Source organism: Haematobia irritans, chromosome 4 (assembly GCF_050003625.1).
Source record: "Haematobia irritans isolate KBUSLIRL chromosome 4, ASM5000362v1, whole genome shotgun sequence".
NCBI classification, from domain to species: domain Eukaryota; kingdom Metazoa; phylum Arthropoda; class Insecta; order Diptera; family Muscidae; genus Haematobia; species Haematobia irritans.
Genome location: NC_134400.1, coordinates 5,775,165 through 5,794,499, shown reverse-complemented (window position 1 = coordinate 5,794,499; position 19,335 = coordinate 5,775,165). Strand labels below are relative to the sequence as shown.

General features: G+C 32.8%; 1 protein-coding gene across 10 annotated transcripts in view; it reads right to left on the bottom strand.

Moving 5' to 3' along the window:
• nrm (neuromusculin) overlaps positions 1-19,335 on the bottom strand; it is an 837,985-nt gene that overhangs the window by 308,998 nt on the left and 509,652 nt on the right. For 7 of the 10 annotated variants that reach the window (XR_012722287.1, XM_075308260.1, XM_075308254.1 and 4 more), the window contains exon 5: positions 17,366-17,413. The gene's annotated coding sequence lies outside the window, so the exon portion shown is untranslated. Of the gene's footprint in view, positions 1-3,740; positions 4,160-17,365; positions 17,414-19,335 lie in introns of those variants that run through there. The other 3 variants (XM_075308257.1, XM_075308255.1, XM_075308258.1) reach the window with 3 other exon arrangements.

The window sequence follows — 19,335 nt, the reverse complement described above, 5'->3', positions numbered from 1 at the left end:
GATATTCCTGGTTCGATGAGTATTTTTCAATTCAAATGTTTTGCATTTGCCTGGTAAGTCCTTGTGAAGAGACATTTTTATTATTTGGATATATTTAATACTAAATTTTTCCAATTCTCTGGTTCAGAGGTTCAGAACAAGACCCACAACAATAGTTCGAATGACACACCATCAACAAATCGCTTCTGTAACGTATACCCCAAACACATTTTGCTTCAAGCATATATATTTTAAGGATTGGTCCAAACAAAATATTGTTTGTATTGTTCAAACATATTATGTTTCAATTTAGGTGTGGACATATTTTTTAAGGCGCCAATTGGTTACTCCCATTATTTTACTTGCAGCATACGAGTACTCTCTAGGTCTCTCTTTCTAAACACATATGATATGTTTATAGGCTATTTCTAAATTAATATATGTTTGCATCTAAGCATATTATATTTACAAATAGTTTATATCCCAAACATAATATGTTTTAACATATTAACATATATGTCCTAGTTTATGAACATTATAAGCTTGCACTTAAAAATATTGTGTTAAAAAATTTGAGTTCCAAACACATAATTTTTACACCCAAACATATGAAAAACATTGTTTTTCGTCCGTGTACTCATGTCGCTATTCCGAACATAGCTCAAGACAGTAAATGCAATATGGCATTATGCGCATCAGAACCTGTTTTACTAAGTATGTCTGAAACACACAAAATTATGACCTGAGTTACACAAAAATATGACCCTCGGAAGTGGGCTATATAAAAAATAGACTTAAATGGAGACATTTGATAAAACTGGATCAATATGAAGGACATTTCGGTCAATCTAGTTTGGAGGTTCAGAAGATGGCCTACAACCACTATAGCTAGAATGCCATTAACTCTGCTATTGGGATTGTTTGGCCATTATACCTCAATAGAGTAGATGCGAGATGGCATTAAGCGCATTCAAACACGTTTTACTAAATGCTTCTGAAGTCACCGTGGTGCAATGGTTAGCATGCCCGCCTTGCATACACAAGGTCATGGGTTCGATTCCTGCTTCGACCGAACACCAAAAGGTTTTTCAGCGGTGGATTATTCCACCTCAGTAATGCTGGTGACATTTCTGAGGGTTTCAAAACTTCTCTAAGTGGTTTCACTGCAATGTGGAACGCCGTTCGGAGTCGGCTATAAAAAGGAGGTCCCTTGTCATTGAATCGGGCAGCACTCAGTGATAAGAGAGAAGTTTACCAATGTGGTATCACAATGGACTGAATAGTCTAAGTGAAACTGATACATCGGGCTACCACCTAACCTAACCTAACCTAACCTAAATGCTTCTGAAACACACAAAATTGAGATTCTGTGATACACAAAATTATGGCCCTCTGATGTGAGAAAAAAATAAAGAAAATTGTATGGCGACATTTAACAAAAATCGCCCGATGTAAAAGACATTTCCGGCATTCTAGTTCAGAGGCTAAAAACATGACCTACAACAATAGCTCGAGCGGAATTAATGCGCTAGTGGAATTGCATGGCCAATATATACTTTAAGACAATATATGAAATGTGACATTAAGGGCATATGAACACGTTTTACAAAATGTGTCGGAAATACACAAAATTGTGGTCTTTTCAATTGGATTATATCTCAGACCTACATGGAAACATTTGACAAAAATTTATCAATATTTTAATAATATCACAAGATATCGAATTGAAATAGCAGAGTAACAGGAGCATATAAAAACTCAGGAAGGGAAATCAGAATATTCATCGTTATATGAAACAAATGAATGATCAGTCTAGATGAAGATATTTGACAAAAAAAAAAAAAATGGACCAATATGACCGACATGTCATAAGCGATTAAAACATACCCCAGTATCTCGAATTGGAATCACACAAAAAAAATCACCAAAATTTTTCAAATTAACATTTTAATTTAATTTTTCACGTTAGCCTGATACTGAAGCAGGCGATTAACATCCAAATGCATCATAACTTAATTTACAATTAATTATTATTCGAGCCTTATGGACAAAGACGATGTACGAACTCTATTTACTTGAATTTAATTGTAAAAAAAAATCAAATACAAATTTCATTGGACCAACAAAATTTTTAATTTAAACAAAAATCAATTAAAGAAATTAATAATATAAATTAAATTTTTAATCAGATTAATACATTTTTGTAATTGATGTTGGTGATTGAAGACATTTCAATTAAAAATTAATTGGATTAATTAATTTCATGATTGAAAACGAAGTATATTTTTTTTGTTGTGCATGATAACAGTGGTTTAATGGAACTCAGGAAGTGAAATCGAAATATTCGTTTTTATATGAAACAAGTAAGGAAAGTCTAAAGTCGGGCGGGGCCGACTATATTATACCCTGCACCTTGCAAAATTTCGCAGACAGACGGACGGACGGACTGACGGACATGGTTATATCGACTCAGGGACCCACCTTGAGCATTATTGCCAAAGACACCATGTGTCTATCTCGTCTCCTTCTGGGTGTTACAAACATATACACTAACTTATAATACCCTGTTCCACAGTGTGGCACAGGGTATAAAAATGGCTCAATGTTGAAAATTTTCTGTAAATAAGTTCAGAGGTGCAGATTACAAATTTTGCGATAAATTAAATTCCTTCTTTTTAGACTCTCAAGAATTTGATTCAGCAGACCGTCAGATATACGATTAGATTTAAGAGAACATTGGACACTTAAAAAATCAAATAGGAACTACCCGATAATAATTGATCCATTTAATTTGTAATTTAAATTTCCTTCATCTCGAAAATCATAATAACAATCAATGAAATTTAATTTAAAAATTAATTAGTCCGATTCAAAAATAATATTATCGTATGATACAATTTTATTTTGATTCAATTAATTTGTTAACTTAATATTGTTTTTTTTTTATTCATTGAAGATTTTAATTTTCTGTATGAGTTCGATATAGATCACTCTCCAACTCTATCCCTGTTTTACTTGCTTCCGGAGTTAAGAAATATTTTTTGGCATACTTTTAGGCGTTTGGGCTTGGTTTCTCAACATGAAATTACCAATCTCTTGAAAACTTTTACATTATGGCTATGAATGATTAAATGAATGACACCTTTGATAGCATTCACTTGAAATTTAATACCCTTATGTTAACAACACCAAAGTTTAGTGCTTAAGCACAATGCTAAAATACGAAAAGCTTTATTTTTTTTTTTAATGAAAAAAAAAAACATAAATAAAAATTCGAATAATTCGAATTTATTTATCAATGTTCAAATTAATTTGTAAGTTATTGTCTTAAATCACTGGTAATAAATCCCAAACCAAATCATTCAATAAAAAATATCTTAAGAATCTGGGTAAGCTTTTGTTAACAGCGTATTTGTCACAGGTTGTGAACAAACAGCGAATTGGCCAATCCTATCCTAACAACAAATGGCTTAGAGTCATAATCACTGCTCAGAATATGGGTCTACTAGCCATATAAAATAGGATTCGTACCCCTTGACATTTTAGTCAATTTACCATTTTTTTTTAATATCAGCTTTCTATTTTTATTATTTGTAAAAATTCCAATTTGGACGAATTATAAATTAATTTTATAATTTCCTTAACATTCACATTTTTATGTTTAGATTTTGTTATTTTTTTTTTCTTTTAAAATTTATTTCACTGAATCATTTCCTAAGGTGCACTTTTTATTCTTATATTTTTTTGTAGATTTTTCTTACTTTTTTTTGAATTTTTATTTGTTTTTGTTTTGTGAGAAAGGAAAAAATTTTCCTCTTCCTTTCATATGTGGCTGTCAACAAAACAGTATATTGAAACGATTTCTTAAAAATTATTCACATTTCATTTATTTTTAAAACTTTTTTTCTTTCTATAAATTTCAAATTTTGTTGTTGTTGTTTATTTGCTTTTTGTTTTGTGAAAACTTTGTAGCGTTTCATTTATTTTTGGTTTTGATTTCGTAAAATCAAAATTTTGTTGGCTTTTTAGTTTCTTGTTGGCATATTTTCCATTTGGCCGCCTGTGCGAAACTTACGGGTAGTCAAAAACACGCGTCAGCAACGTCGCGAGACGACAACACGGCACAACGTTTGAAATGAAACTGAAATTTTGTTGTATTGCTGATGGTGATGTTGCTTGCCTTGCTGCCTGAATTTCTTTTTAGCCGGACAATCGTAGATGTTCTCGTCGTGGTACATGCGAATACCAAGCATTTGGCCAAAATACTCAAACCAGCACACACACACACACACCAGCAGCAATCCGTCAACAGAAATACGGCTAAAGGCATCAAAGCCCGGCAACATTTGGGCCAACATGTTTCAAGTGATGGCATCCAGCAATATCCACTCACAAAATGACATAAAGCCTTCACAATCAGCAGTCACTTATTGTGGAATAGCTTCAATAATACCAAGGACTCGTTTCAGATAACATTGGTGAATGTGAATTCCGAACATGCCAGACCACTGGGGAAAACAACCCTTAAATGAGGTGCTGAAGTGCCAGTTAAAGGCTCAGCTGTTTTCTTGGCAATTACTTATTCAGTATATCAAATAATCTTGTCCCCTACTCTCTCGCTCGCTCGCTCGCTCGCTCTCGTTCTCTGTCCCCCACAATTACAGGAAATTCCATAAAACAAACTCCTACTCACCAAATGATTTCTCTTGTTGAGGATATTAAGAACATGTTGCTGGCTTCTTAGCAACATACGTTTAACTATTTGGCAACAATCATATGTTGCTTTTTTTTTTTGCTAGCCGGTTTCTGTAGACTTTCTTTACAAGCATTAGCGGTTTTTTCGTATCTCCTGGCCACTACATTTTCTTATTTCTATTCTACGGAGCAAAAGGCGCCCCCACATATTTTCAAAATGATTTTATTTTTTTATTTTTCTATCCATGTTTTTGTTGTATTTATTTATTTGTGTGTGCCATTTTTCTCGTTAGTTTTGCATTTGTCTTAAATTTTTATTTTGTCTTTAGAAGAAATTGTAGTTTAGAATTTTATTTATGGCATTTTGAGAATAAAAGATGACGTAAAGTTTCTGACACAATTTCGCTTATGAAGAGACACCAGAGCAAAGTCATAACAGCACAACGGGGAATTGCCTTGAGAAACTTGGTCATTTATAGGAAATGTCATGGTATGCGTTGTATATCACCAAAATTAGGGGCTTTCAGAAACTTAAGCGACTGCAAAGGGTCTGTGTTTGATTAATGTAAGGTATTGGAGGCCAAAGTATTTTCGTATTACTCGTAATATCAAGCATTGTGACATGAGCATTCCAAAAAGGTTAAGTGTGAAATTTTCTTATTAGGGGCTGCAGCTCATTCCGATAGTGATTTTTATAGATGAGTAGTAACTGTATTGTCAGTCGCAATTAAAGCGGTTGCAAAACTGTAACGTCGGCGACCTTTTGCTATCAGCCTATTTTGGCCAATTAGATAACGATTCCCTAATTTGATGTTGGCATCCTGACATCCTTTTTCGCTCGATCCGTTTGAAACTCGATTTGTGATATTAGTATTTCCAAATATGTCATGTATTCGATTTAGCTTCCACATAAATCAATCCAGGACTGAAACTCGTTACGTGAAGTTGCGTAGTTTGCGATTTGATTCTTTAACCGGATAAAGTTCTGAGTAAAAAACAGAAGCGACAAATTCTTCATTAAGCTGGTATTCGTTCCCAGCTTGTGGCTTTTAAAGTGTCGCTGGTGTGTACTGTAACCAATTTCAGGTTGTTATCATTTCCAAACCGCTCTTCTGACAGCTGACCGATTTATACCATTGACAGTTCATTTTATTGTTTACAAGCTAACAAAATCATTTCCAACTATGGCATACCGAAACAAAACTATTCGTGAGGGAATTTAAGCGTGATAATGTGATTGGTTTATATTTGACAGAAAAACCACAAACGGTTATCTTTAGAGTCCCTCAGCATTTATACGTGAATGAACTTTTTGTTTCTCGTAACATTGCTCGTTACCGTGATACTGACAGTTTTGCATAGCATCAAAAAAGTGGACAAAATGTGGGGTAACAATACCAGAAATGATCCGAAATGCGAAAGTAAAATTTGATTGAAATTCACGAATAGAAAACATACGCGTGAACTGAACATATTCCGAAAGTGGATGCAACGCATATTGAAAAATGGGCTTGGATTAAAGCCATTGAAGTTCTAAAAACTTTAGAAGTTCACCAATGCACACCAAAGTTTAGACTTAATAGAGCAAGTGAGTTGCTTGGCTATCACGAAAATATCCAACTGACCGAATTTTGTTCTCACCGGTGGCAAGCCTTTACCAACGAAGTGAGATGAAAATTTTCACCTTCGATAGACCACTAGAACTCAAATCCTGACGATGGTAATGGTAAAGGCTTCCGTAACGGCCAATGATCGGCATTAATTTTGCCAATTACAATCGGGAAAATGCCCTACAGAAAGTATTGAAGCCCTAGGGTAACACAAATTTTGGCCGCAGACCGTGGATATTCCAAGGAGCATACCCGCCTCGCATACATAGTGGGTAGTGGGTTAATTTAGGTTAGGTGTTGTTGCAGCCCGATATTTCAGGCTCACTTAGACTATTCAGTCCATTGTGATACCACAGTGGTGAACTTTTCTCTTATCACTGAGTGCTGTCCGATTCTAGTTTTAGCTCAATGACAAGGTACCTACGCTACGACGCTCTCCATTGCAGTGAAACCACTTAGGGAAGCTTTGAAACACTCAGAAATGTCAGCAGCATTACTGAGGTGCGATAATCCACCACTGTAAACATTTTGGTGTTCTGTCGAAACTTGAGTTGAACACACAACCCTATGTATGCAAGACAGGCATGCTAACCATTACATCGCGGTGGCTCCAAGGAATTGTTTGGGAGCCACCGTGGTGCAATGGTTAGCATGCCCGCCTTGCATACACAAGGTCGTGGGTTCGATTCCTGCTTCGACCGAACACCAAAAAGTTTTTCAGCGGTGGATTTCTGAAGGTCTCAAACTCTAAGTGGTTTCACTGCAATGTGGAACGCCGTTCGGACTCGGCTATAAAAAGGAGGTCCCTTGTCATTGAGCTTAACATGAAATCGGGCAGGACTCAGTGATAAGAGAGAAGTTCACCAATGTGGTATCGCAATGGACTGAATAGTCCAAATGAGCCTGATACATCGGGCTGCCACCTAACCTAACCTAAGGAATTGTTTCGCTTGCACGAATGTGACCACTTACCTAATTTGGTTTTCTCCGATGGGAAGCCATTCCAAATTGAGCAGTGTGTTACACAAAACAAATATTTTTCTTGCCAAAGAGGACCGCTATACACTTTCTATCGGCCACCAGAATTCAAATGGTATGGTATGGGCTGCCGTTGCGGTCGATGGTGGGGTCAAAATAAATGCCGATTATAAACAGGAAAATGTTCTACAGACAGTTTTGAAGGCCTAGGCAGACAAACATTTCGGCCGCAGTCCGGCAATAGTACTCGGCACCATCGCACTCAATGCGCTTCAACCAAGAATGCCTTAAAAATTAGGTTCTGTGCTCCATTTCTACCGCACAAAGGCCACCAAAAAGTCGGGATCTCAATCAGTTTGTCTTTTGCGCCTGGGGAATTTTGGAGAGTAAGCTTGGGACTAACAAATACTAAAGTCTGGATTATCTCAAAATAAAGATTCGCCGGAAATAAGCCAAAATATCACAGAGCCACTTTCATGCGGTGTATGATGGCTTTGTCGGCCGTTTGAAGGCCATGATTCGTGCCAATTCGAACAAATCTAATTCTAAAATTGTATGTTACTTCCGATATTTTGCTATATAGTCGTATAGGTTTGGATAAATAATAAAAGGCTTTCGTAGCAAAATTAGAAGACTACAATGAATAAAGGTACATTATTTTGTCCAGCTTGACGAGGTGGCAAGGTTATGTTAGGTTAGGTTATGTGGCAGCCCGATGTATCAGGCTCACTTAGACTATTCAGTCCATTGTGATACCACAGTGGTGAACTTCTCTCTTATCACTGAGTGCTGCCCGATTCCATGTTAAGCTCAATGACAAGGGACCTCCTTTTTATAGCCGAGTCCGAACGGCGTTACACATTGCAGTGAAACCACTTAGAGAAGCTTTGTAACACTCAGAAATGTCACCAGCATTACTGAGGTGGGATAATCCACCGCTGAAAAACTTTTTGGTGTTCGGTCGTAGCAGGAATCGAACCCACGACCCTGTGTATGCAAGGCGGGCATGCTAACCATTGCACCACGGTGGCTCCCGTGGCAAGGAGGTGTGAGTTGTAGGTTATCATGATGAATGACCACTTTTTTTGAAATGAGGCAAAATGAAGAGAACTTCTATTCAATATTGAATCAGATCAACTATTTGGCATAGAACCATTCCCTAGGTAGTCTATGCGGACCAAAACCTTATGAATTTTAGAAAATTGTAGCCATCACGGGTCCAGTCAATGGAACAGTCTTCGTGTTCTTGGAAGCCTGTTCTACTTATATAATTTACTGTTCCGACTGTTCTTTGGTCTCTGATGTGTACCAGTGAAGCCATGTTCAGAGTGCACTTTAACAGCAGCACCATCGCAACGAACCGCTTTTTGATGCCCAAAAAGATTTGTACGAGCTTTTGGAAATCTTTATTGGCTCAGATATCTTGAGTACCACTCATTGGAATCCAACACGAGATTGGTGATTTCTCAACTGCTTTCACGATGATGAAACCCACTTCATTAATTTTCAACCAGATATTTGATGTTTTTAAGCAATTTACCTTTCAGAATCATGAAATGTACCCATATTATATTTTCCATTTTTTGGGAATCTGCAGACCCTCTATCTTCTACTCTTGGGAAAACCGCGATTTGCTGATACCAACTTTTGGCAGGATTGAATTCTTGGTCCTTCGACAAGCCACAATTCAAATTGGTAATTCACAGGCTTCGTTTTATTGAAATTTGCATCTAGCAAATAAGCGTTGGCATCTCACAGCTTGTTTGGAAGAAAGCAGTTATATTATTTTCCTTCATTATAAATTATTGTATGTGCTCTATGGTGTAGGGTAGACAAACTTCGGTTCGGTCATATATTAATACTTGGTTTAGTTAATTGATTTAAATTATTTTAAATAATCTGCAACAGAAAGTCACAATTCCCATTCTGTATATGAATTTGGACCTACACGAAAAATACAGCATTTTTATCAGAAGAACCCAATGATTCATGTCAAAAGTGGGGAGTAAATAAGCTTCGTGTATTGGCCAAAATAAACGCATAGCTTTTTGATTTCTTTCTCTATCTCCTAAAAATTATTTATTTAAACTAATTTCTACTTGCAGTGCCGAAAGGCATATACTCGTATCATCAATACAATGAGGTAATATCTCAATCATGATGCATCACCGTAGTAGGTGGGAGGGTCCTCAATTGCTTAATTATTTCCATATATCCTAAATTAGCACACTGCCAAGGTGTGGAAATTCATAAGAAAATATTTTGTATATTTTCACAATTTGTGATATAAAAAAAAATACATATATTTTTTGAAATTGGCACTGATCCATGATCCCCTTAATGGTTTTTAGTGCAGATGTTCAACATTCACAATGTTGATGAAAAGCACCCGTATAATTGCCAAAGTTATTGGAGAAAACTAAAAACCAAATGATATGAATGGTGAATCCCTACTGAAGTTCGCTTAATTCTCCATTACAATGAAATATGATTTCCCAATAATGACCCTTTTAGGAAAAGTTAGCCATTAGCCACCACCTCCATCCCATCTTGTGGCCATGAGATCTTTATGAGTTCTTGAACACCAAAGTATTGATGACTAATTAGGCATTTTTCAAGTTCAATACGAGCCATATGTTGTCGAATACATGTGAAAAGGGGAACATACAACGGAGAGGGATGCAAACTAATAAAGCGAAAAGATCCAAACGATTATAAATAGATCTTAAATTAGACAGCCGAATGCATTGAATGCCTGTATATCATTGTAGCATATGGATGTTTTGTTTACATAGTCTAGCCCATTTTACAATTGGTCATTTTTTTTTTGGTTTAGTGAAAGAAAGTCATTTAAAATTGGAATATATTTTGTTTTTGAAACAAAGAAGGGAAGACTAAAGTTAGCACGAGTCGAATATATAATGATATACACCGTTACAAATAGTAGTTATAATTTCCTTAAAACGTACCTATCGCCAGGTAATCATAAAAGATAAATATTGAAATGCTTAGCCATCTCGTTGAGAGGTTAGCGATATTATAAATTTGTTTTCGTTCCATTAAATGCAGATTGAATATCAGAGATCACATGTATACTAGCATTACATCTCAATCTTGCACACTCTTTTAGTGTTAATATATATATAGGTAATATTTGGCCGTCTTAACCAATATATGCGTTTCGCTTGATCCTAACAAAGTTGTCCTCAAACTTTATTCTAGTATACCTGTAAGTCCTAGAAGAAAAATTTGACCCATTAAAAATTCCATATCATAGAACATTGCAACTAATGATCCGTTTGAAAGATTATACCTTCAGTTCATCAAATACTACATTTAAGTGTATAAGTTAGTTTGCAAGAGGAGTTTTGTATCTATGGACTTAGTAAAAAAAGTTGGATTGGAGTAATAATCATTGTCAGAATGGTTTCACCAAAAACCAAATCTAGCGAGATAAAAGCCAACATGACAAACGCCTGAAACAAGCTTCAGAATTCTATGTCCCAAGTCGGCTGACATAACCTATGTCTGGTTGGTGTGTCATCTACCTATCACCACGTTTTAAAGCTGAGCATAGATTCGAATATTCCCTTTCGCTGCTCTTATTTGACACAGATATGTCTTCTACTTCAGGTGCCAAATCTTGATTCCCATGATACTTTTGACTGTCGCCCTACAATACTACAGTAGTCTTTCTTGATACCTCAGAGCATATGTATCGTCTTTCGACTGTTATACCTTACTGACCCACATATTAACCACCTACGACTGTGGAGACACCTCTCACTAGCTGTGGTCCTTACTGGTTCAAGGCGTGAATTTTGACAAAATTTTCTCTAGAAATACAATTTTGGCAAAATTTTATATAAAAATAAAATCTTGCCAAACTTTTCTATAGAAATTCAATTTTGATAAAATTTTCTCTAGACATAAAATTTTGACCAAAATTTTCTATGGAAATAAAATGTTGACAAACTTTTCTATGGAAATTAAATGTTAGGTTAGGTTAGGTGGCAGTCCGATGTATCAGACTCACTTAGACTATTCAGTCCATTGTGATACCACATTGGTAAACTTCTCTCTTATCACTGCCCGATTCCATGTTAAGCTCAATGACAAGGCACCTCCGTTTTATAGCCGAGTCCGAAAGGCGTGCTGCTCGATTCCAAGTTAAGCTCAATGACAAGGGACCTCCTTTTTATAGCCGAGTCCGAACGGCGTTCCATATTGCAGTGAAACCACTTAGAGAAGTTTTCAAACCCTCAGAAATGACACCAGCATTACTGAGGTGGGATAATCCACCGCTGAAACACTTTTTGGTGTTCGGTCGAAGCAGGAATCGAACTCACGACCTTGTGTATGCAAGGCGGACATGCACCACGGTGTTGACAAAATTTTCTATCGGAATAAGATTTTGACAAAATTTCCTATAAAAATAAAATTTGTACAAAATCTCCTATAGAAATAACATTTTTACAAAATTTTCTATAAACATAAAATTTTGATAAAATTTTCTATAGAATTAAAATGTTGACAAAATTTTCTATAGCAATAAAATTTTGACAAAATTTTCTATAGAAATAAAATATTGACAAAATGTACTATAGAAACTAAATTTTGACAAATTTTTTTTAAAGAAATAAAATTTTGACAAAATTTTCTATAAAACTAAAATTTTAAAAAAAAAATCTATAGAAATTTTGACAAAATTATCTATAGAAATATAATTTTGACAAAATTTTCTATAGAAATAAAATTTGGACACAATTTTCTATAGGAAAAAAATTTTGTATAGAAATAAAATTTTTGACAAAATTTTCTATAGAAATAAAATTTCGACAAAATTTTCTATAGAAATAAAATTTTGGAAAAATTTTTTATACAAATAAAATTTTCACAAAATTTTTGGTAGAAATAATATTTTGACAAAATTTTCTATAGAAATAAAATTGTGACAAAATTTTTTATAGAAATAAAAATTAAACAAAATTTTCTATAGAAATGATATTTTGACAAATTTTTCTATCGAAATCAAATACTGGCAAAATTTTCTATAGAAATAAAATTTTAACAAAATTTTCTACAGAAATAAAATTTTGACAAAATTTTCTATAGAAATAAAATTGTGACAATTTTTTCTATAGAAATTAAATTTTAACAAAATTTTCTATAGAAGTAAAAAGTTAACAAAATTTTCTATAGAAATAAAATTGTCACAAAATTTTCTATAGAAATTAAGTTTTGACAAAATTTTCTATAGAAGTAAAATGTTAACAAAATTTTCTATAGAAATAAAATTTTGACAGCATTTTCTATACAACTAAAATTTTGTCAAAATTTTCTATAGAAATAAAATTTTGACAAAATTTGCTATAGACATAAAATAAAATTTTGACAAAATTTCTTATACAAATAAAATTTTCACGAAATTTTCTATAGAAATAAAATTTGGATACAATTTTCTATAGGAAAAAAATTTTGTATAGAAATAAAATTTTGACAAAATTTTCGATAGAAATAAAGTTTCGACCAAATTTTCTATAGAAATAAAATTTTGGCAAATTTTTTTATACAAATAAAATTTTCACAAAATTTTTGGTGGAAATAAAATTTTGACGAAATTTTCTATAGAAATAAAATTGTGACAAAATTTTCTATAGAAATGATATTTTGACAAATTTTTCTATAGAAATCAAATACTGGCAAAATTTTCTATAGAAGTAAAATTTTGGCAAAATTTTTTATACAAATAAAATTTTCACAAAATTTTTGGTAGAAATAAAATTTTGACGACATTTTCTATAGAAATAAAATTGTGACAAAATTTTCTATAGAAATAAAAATTAAACAAAATTTTCTATAGAAATGATATTTTGACAAATTTTTCTATAGAAATCAAATACTGGCAAAATTTTCTATAGAAATAAAATTTTAACAAAGTTTTCTACAGAAATAAAATTTTGACAAAATTTTCTATAGAAATAAAATTGTGACAAATTTTTCTATAGAAATTAAATTTTAACAAAATTTTCTATAGAAGTAAAATGTTAACAAAATTTTCCATAGAAATAAAATTTTTACAACATTTTCTATACAACTAAAATTTTGTCAAAATTTGCTATAGAAATAAAATTGTGACAAAATGTTCTATTGAAATAAAATTTTTAAAAAATTTTCTATAGGAATAAAATTTTAACAACATTATCTGTAAAAATAAAATTTTGACAAAATTTCTTATACAAATAAAATTTTTACAAAATTTCCTATAGAAATAAAATTTTGACGATATTTTATATAGAAATAAAATTGTGACAAAATTTTCTATAGAAATAAAAATTTAACTAAATTTTCTATAGAAATAAAATTTTGACAAAATTTTCTATAGAAATCAAATGTTGGCAAAATTTTCTATAGAAATAAAATTTTAACAAAATTTTCTACAGAAATAAAGTTTTGACAAAATTTTCTATAGTAATAAAATTGTCACAAAATTTTCTATAGAAATTAAATTTTGACAAAATTTTCTATAGAAATAAAATGTTAACAAAATTTTCTATAGAAATAAAATATTTGCAGTGTAGCTGTATAAATTTTTGTAACTAGTAAAATGGTATTTGTAACAAGAATTTTTTTTTTCTGTGTTTGGTGTAGTTTGGTAAAAAAAACTGCATATTTATGACACTAACTTATATGTAGAATATGTAGCCAATTTAAGCAAAAAATAAAAAAAAAACAAATAGAGATGACATTAAATACTGACTCTTTATACTAGCGGCTAGCCTCCGGAAAACTATGTTGGCTTCTTCTGATTTTTCCAAATTCTCTTTTTTTTCGAAAAATGATTTCATGTTCACGATGTATTTTTAGTTTTCACTCTGGCCCGCTGTTCTTGATGCATGGCCAAAAGTAAAACGAACGGACCAACGTCAACAAAATAGGTTTTTTGCCCAAGAAAATCCAATCGGAAAAATCAAAATGAAAAAACCAAAAAATGTTTGCTGTTTTGTTTGGAACACACATACCATAGGCAGATAGTCACAGAATGTGTGAGGCTGAGCAAAATCGAACAAAATAAATTTTCAAAAAAATAGCGTAAAAAAATTGACAAAAGACCGCAAAGCGACACTATCTGGCATTTGGCCAACAAATAATGGATGAGATGATAAACTATAAGAATGAAAAAACTGAAAAAAATAAGGCGATACAAAATGAAAACAAACAACAACTGCGGCATTATTCTGCACGCTGCCAATCCACAAGTACGAAATGTGTGTAGCAAATAGCCAGCCACAGGGGCATAGGACAAGACAACGCACCGCAAAGTAGATACAAAATAAATACAACAACATATATTGAGTTGTACGAAACAACATGTTGCATGAAAAGTCTCCAGTGCATCTTAACAACATATCCGAGGGAGAGATAGAGAGCACTACTCGTTTGCAACATTAATTATGGGGCAACAATGTTGCTAACTGAGAATATCAATGAACGGCTTGTACATTTCGAGGATATTATTGCATTAGATTTGCGCATGCTTTGACCTATGTTGCTGGCAACATTGTTGCCTATAATCTACAAACAGTAGTGAGTTATTTAATATATGTATGTACTCTAAGGTAAAATTCCTTTAAAGCAAATACTTTGGCATACCCCCTATATATTAAAGACTTAAATAAAGAGAAAACATGCCATTGCGGTGGCAAATCTTTGGTTTAGGTAAACATGTAACATGAATATCTCAATATTGGCAAATATTAACTGCATGTATACAAAATAAATTGTATACAGACTGAATGGTAAGGAGTCGCAAAATTTGCAAAAATAAAACCAATTAAAAGTATATACACTAAAAACAAATGTATTTGAAGCCAAAGATATTTTTAGTAATGTAGCTTTAAATCTAAATTTAATTGGCATTCCCTTTTTGTACCATGATAGCAAAAACATTCATGCACAAATAAAAGTTTAACAGTTAAAACTATAACAGATACTTGAAGGTAAACATTTTTTCTTAATTTCAAAAAAAAAAATCTTTAAACCAAAGATGTAAAATCTTCCAAATAAGTCTTAGTCTCTATGAAGGCTTCTAATCCAAAGATTCTCAGTTAGTTCAATGATTATATTTAAATTTAAAATGCTTTTCTTTGTTTTAGGGAAAATTTGCCTTCAAAGAAATCGCTATGATTACACGATTTGTTTTGATTTCAATTTCTTCATTTTAAAGACATTTTCCTGCGAAAGTTATGTAGTCTAAAATTCTTTTATATTAGGTCAATATTTTTTTTTTTCAGTGTATATGTATTTGGAATGCTAACGGTAGTACTTCTATATTAATATATTTCGCATTATCACCCACTGAAAGATGAATTTGCATTTCAGACAAACGAAGTTTTCCTTAAAAGCAAATAAAAAAGAAAAGAGAAAAACGTTGAATTTTTTGTCATAAATTCGATCTTATTTTTATACCCTGCGCCACACTGTGGAACAGGGTATTATAAGTTAGTGCATATGTTTGTAACACCCAGAAGGAGACGAGATAGATAAACGGTGTCTTTGGCAATAATGCTCGGGGTGGTTCCCTGAGTCGATATAACAATGTCCGTCTGTCCGTCCGTCCGTCCGTCCGTCCGTCTGTCTATGAACACGTTTTTGTGATCAAAGTCTAGGTCGCAGTTTAAGTCCAATCGCCTTCAAATTTGGCACATGTTCCTGTTTTGGGTCAGAATAGAACCCTATTGATTTTGGAAGAAATCGTTTCAGATTTAGATATATCTCCCAAATATATCTTTTGACCAATATGCACTAATATGGAGCCAGCAGCCAGAGTTTTATACCGATTTGCTTGAAATTTTGCACGAGGAGTACAATTGGTAGTATAGTCGAGTGTGCAAAATTTGATTAAAATCGGTTCAGATTTAGATATAGCTCCCATATATATCTTTTGCCCGATATGGACTTATATGGCCCCAGAAGCCAGAGTTTAGGCCCAATTTGGTTGAAATTTTGCACATGGAGTACAATTAGTAGTTTAGTCAAGTGTGCTAAATTTTATTGAAATCGGTTCAGATTTAGATATAGCTCCCATATATATCTTTCGCCCGATATTGACTAATATGGTCCTAGAAGTCAGAGGTTTGGCCCAATTTGATTGAAATTTTGAACTAGGAGTATAACTAGTAGAGTAGTCAAGTGTGCCAAATTTGATTAAAATCGGTTCAGATTTAGATATAGCTCCCATATATAGCTTTCGCCCGATTTACACTCATATGACCACAGAGGCCAATTTTTTTACTGCGATTTAGTTGAAATTTTGCACAGGGAGTATAATAAGCATTGTTGCAATGCGTGCCAAATTTGGTTGAAATCGGTTCAGATTTAGGTATAGCTCCTATATATATGTTTTTCTGATTTCGACAAAAATGGTCAAAATACGAACATTTCCCTTTTAAAAACGACTCTGCTTAGTCGAAAAGTTGTAAAAATTGCTCTAATTTCCCTCTACTTCTAATACATATATATCGAGCCATAAATCATAAATAAACTTTTTCGAAGTTTCCTTAAAATTGCTTCATATTTAAATCTTTCCCATATTTTTTTACTATCATTGTGTTCCACCCTAGTGCATTAGCCGACTTAAATTTTGAGTCTATAGATTTTGTAGAAGTCTATCAAATTCTGTCCAGATCGAGTGATATCTAAATGTATGTATTTGGGACAAACCTCTATATATTCAGCACCCAACACATTTGACGGATGTGATATGGTATCGAAAATTTAGATCTACAAAGTGGTGCAGGGTATAATATAGTCGGCCCCACCCGACTTTAGACTTTCCTTACTTGTTTTCTTATAGAAAATAAGTGAAAAGTTAATATTTTGTTTGCAAATTTATTATGGGAAAGTCGTCTATCAAAAAAACTTTTTTCCGACTGCTCACAAGTGTGTAATTCACTTTTGGTTAGTGAGTTATCCGAATTTATTCAGATATTTTTTCTAGAGATGCTATATCCGTATCCTTTGTATAGTGTGAGGGACTAATATTATAATATAATATATAATAAACTAAAAAATATGAGACTATAAATTAAATAGACACTTACTTCTTTATTGTTGGTTGACTTCTGCCAATTATTTCACACCTTGGTTTGCTGAAACAAAAAAAAAATATATTTTTAATATAACATAACCTTTAACTTTGAGTTGAATACTTAAGTAATATTAAATCTTAGCATATGTGTCGGTAATTTTACCCAAGCCTATAAGAAGAGGTCCATATGTGATATTGGATGAAATATGGCTCACTATTTCATTCCAAAGTTTAAACGACAGTTACCCCAGAAGCGTGCACAATAAACCTGCCCGAAGAAATGTAAAGGTCATGGACTGCCTATGAAAAAGAAAGGACCATCAACGATGTCCCCAGAAAGAGACGCCAAATGAAGAAACAGCCAAGGCAATGCACAGTGCCACAAGTCAATGAAATGAATGGCAAAACTCCTTATGTTGAGCTTTTGAATTCCTCCCATATCTACACAAAAAAAAAATCCATTCCAACCCTACACTGAAAAACATATTTACGTGATATTAAAGATAACGCAACCTACATTTTAGGATGCGAAATTTACAAAATATTAAAGACAAATTCGTTTAAAATAATGAAATTTTAATTAAAATAAAGTTTATAATCTTTGCTTCAAATTTTTTTCATAAAACTTAGGACACAAAGTCCCATGTCTTTGAACTAAGGCTAATTTTCCTTAAAGCACAGAAACACAAAAAAACATTTTTTACGTTGAAGTATGCATTATAATTTGGATTTTTAAACTGTTATTTGTTTGTACATGAGTACCTTTATTAATAAACCGCGAAAAGAGAATGAACATTTAATAAATGAGATCTGTATCCTAATTCTAATTTTATTGGTCCTAGATTTAAAGCCAGATAGGTCGCTAAAAAATGTCTTTATTTTAAAGAAGCCGCATATTTGGCTCGGAATCAATACCAAAATCCCTAAGGGAAGGTCAAAATCTTTGGATCCAAGTAAACTTTTTTTTTTGTGAAACGTATTTTTCAGGTCAAATCCCCAGCAAATATTTCCTTTTTTCGCTGGGCAGAAAGTTTCAGTGAATGAAAAGGAGATTTTCAAAGCAAAGGTTTCTTTACTCATAAACTAATTATCAGACAGCTGTTGCATCTTTTGAAGGTTTGGATTAGCTAAAACTGATGTGGATTTAACTCCAGCAGATTTGATTCCATAAAAATTATTTTCACACCAAAAAAAATATTTTTGTCTGAATTTTTAACATTTCATTTCAATTACATTGCTCGATTTTTAAAAATATCGTCAATCGTTTACCACAATTTTCGAGATATTTTTTACAGTGTAGGCTTATTGTCCATTATAGCAGACCAGTATACTACGACCTAATACTGTAGGATATGATAAATTAAATTATATTTTATAAATTTAAATTTCCCTTAAATCCATATTTTTGTTTTGTCCTCTTGAAATGCTTTCAAATGCAAAACAAAATTCTTTCTCTATATTTTGTGAATGGGTTTTTGGCACCAAACAACGAATACCCAGATCAAAACAAAACAAAGCAAAATAAAAAAAAATGAAATAAGATAATCGAAATTATCACATAACCATAATCATTATCATCAGTATAGAGAGAGAGTAAACAATATCATATAATGAAACACAAATAATGATCATTAACGAGTGAGAACGACACTCGAATATACACACTCGCAAAGACACACATTGAATTCTTTTTGTCCAATAAATACCACCTGTATTAAGTATCTCTTTCACCCTCTCTTACAATCCCCTCAAAAAATGATACAGATACTAAAGGCTAGCAACAAAACCTTAAACAACAACAACAACAACACACGGCAGACAATTTAGTATACAAATTCACAGCCCTTTCACCACTAACAATAAGAAAAGCGGCATCTAATCGGCAATAGGATGCGTACACAAACTCTAACACAAATGATTTCTTATAGTAGCACAGCACCATTTGAGAGAAAAATATAAAAATAGGAAACCTTTTATATGTGG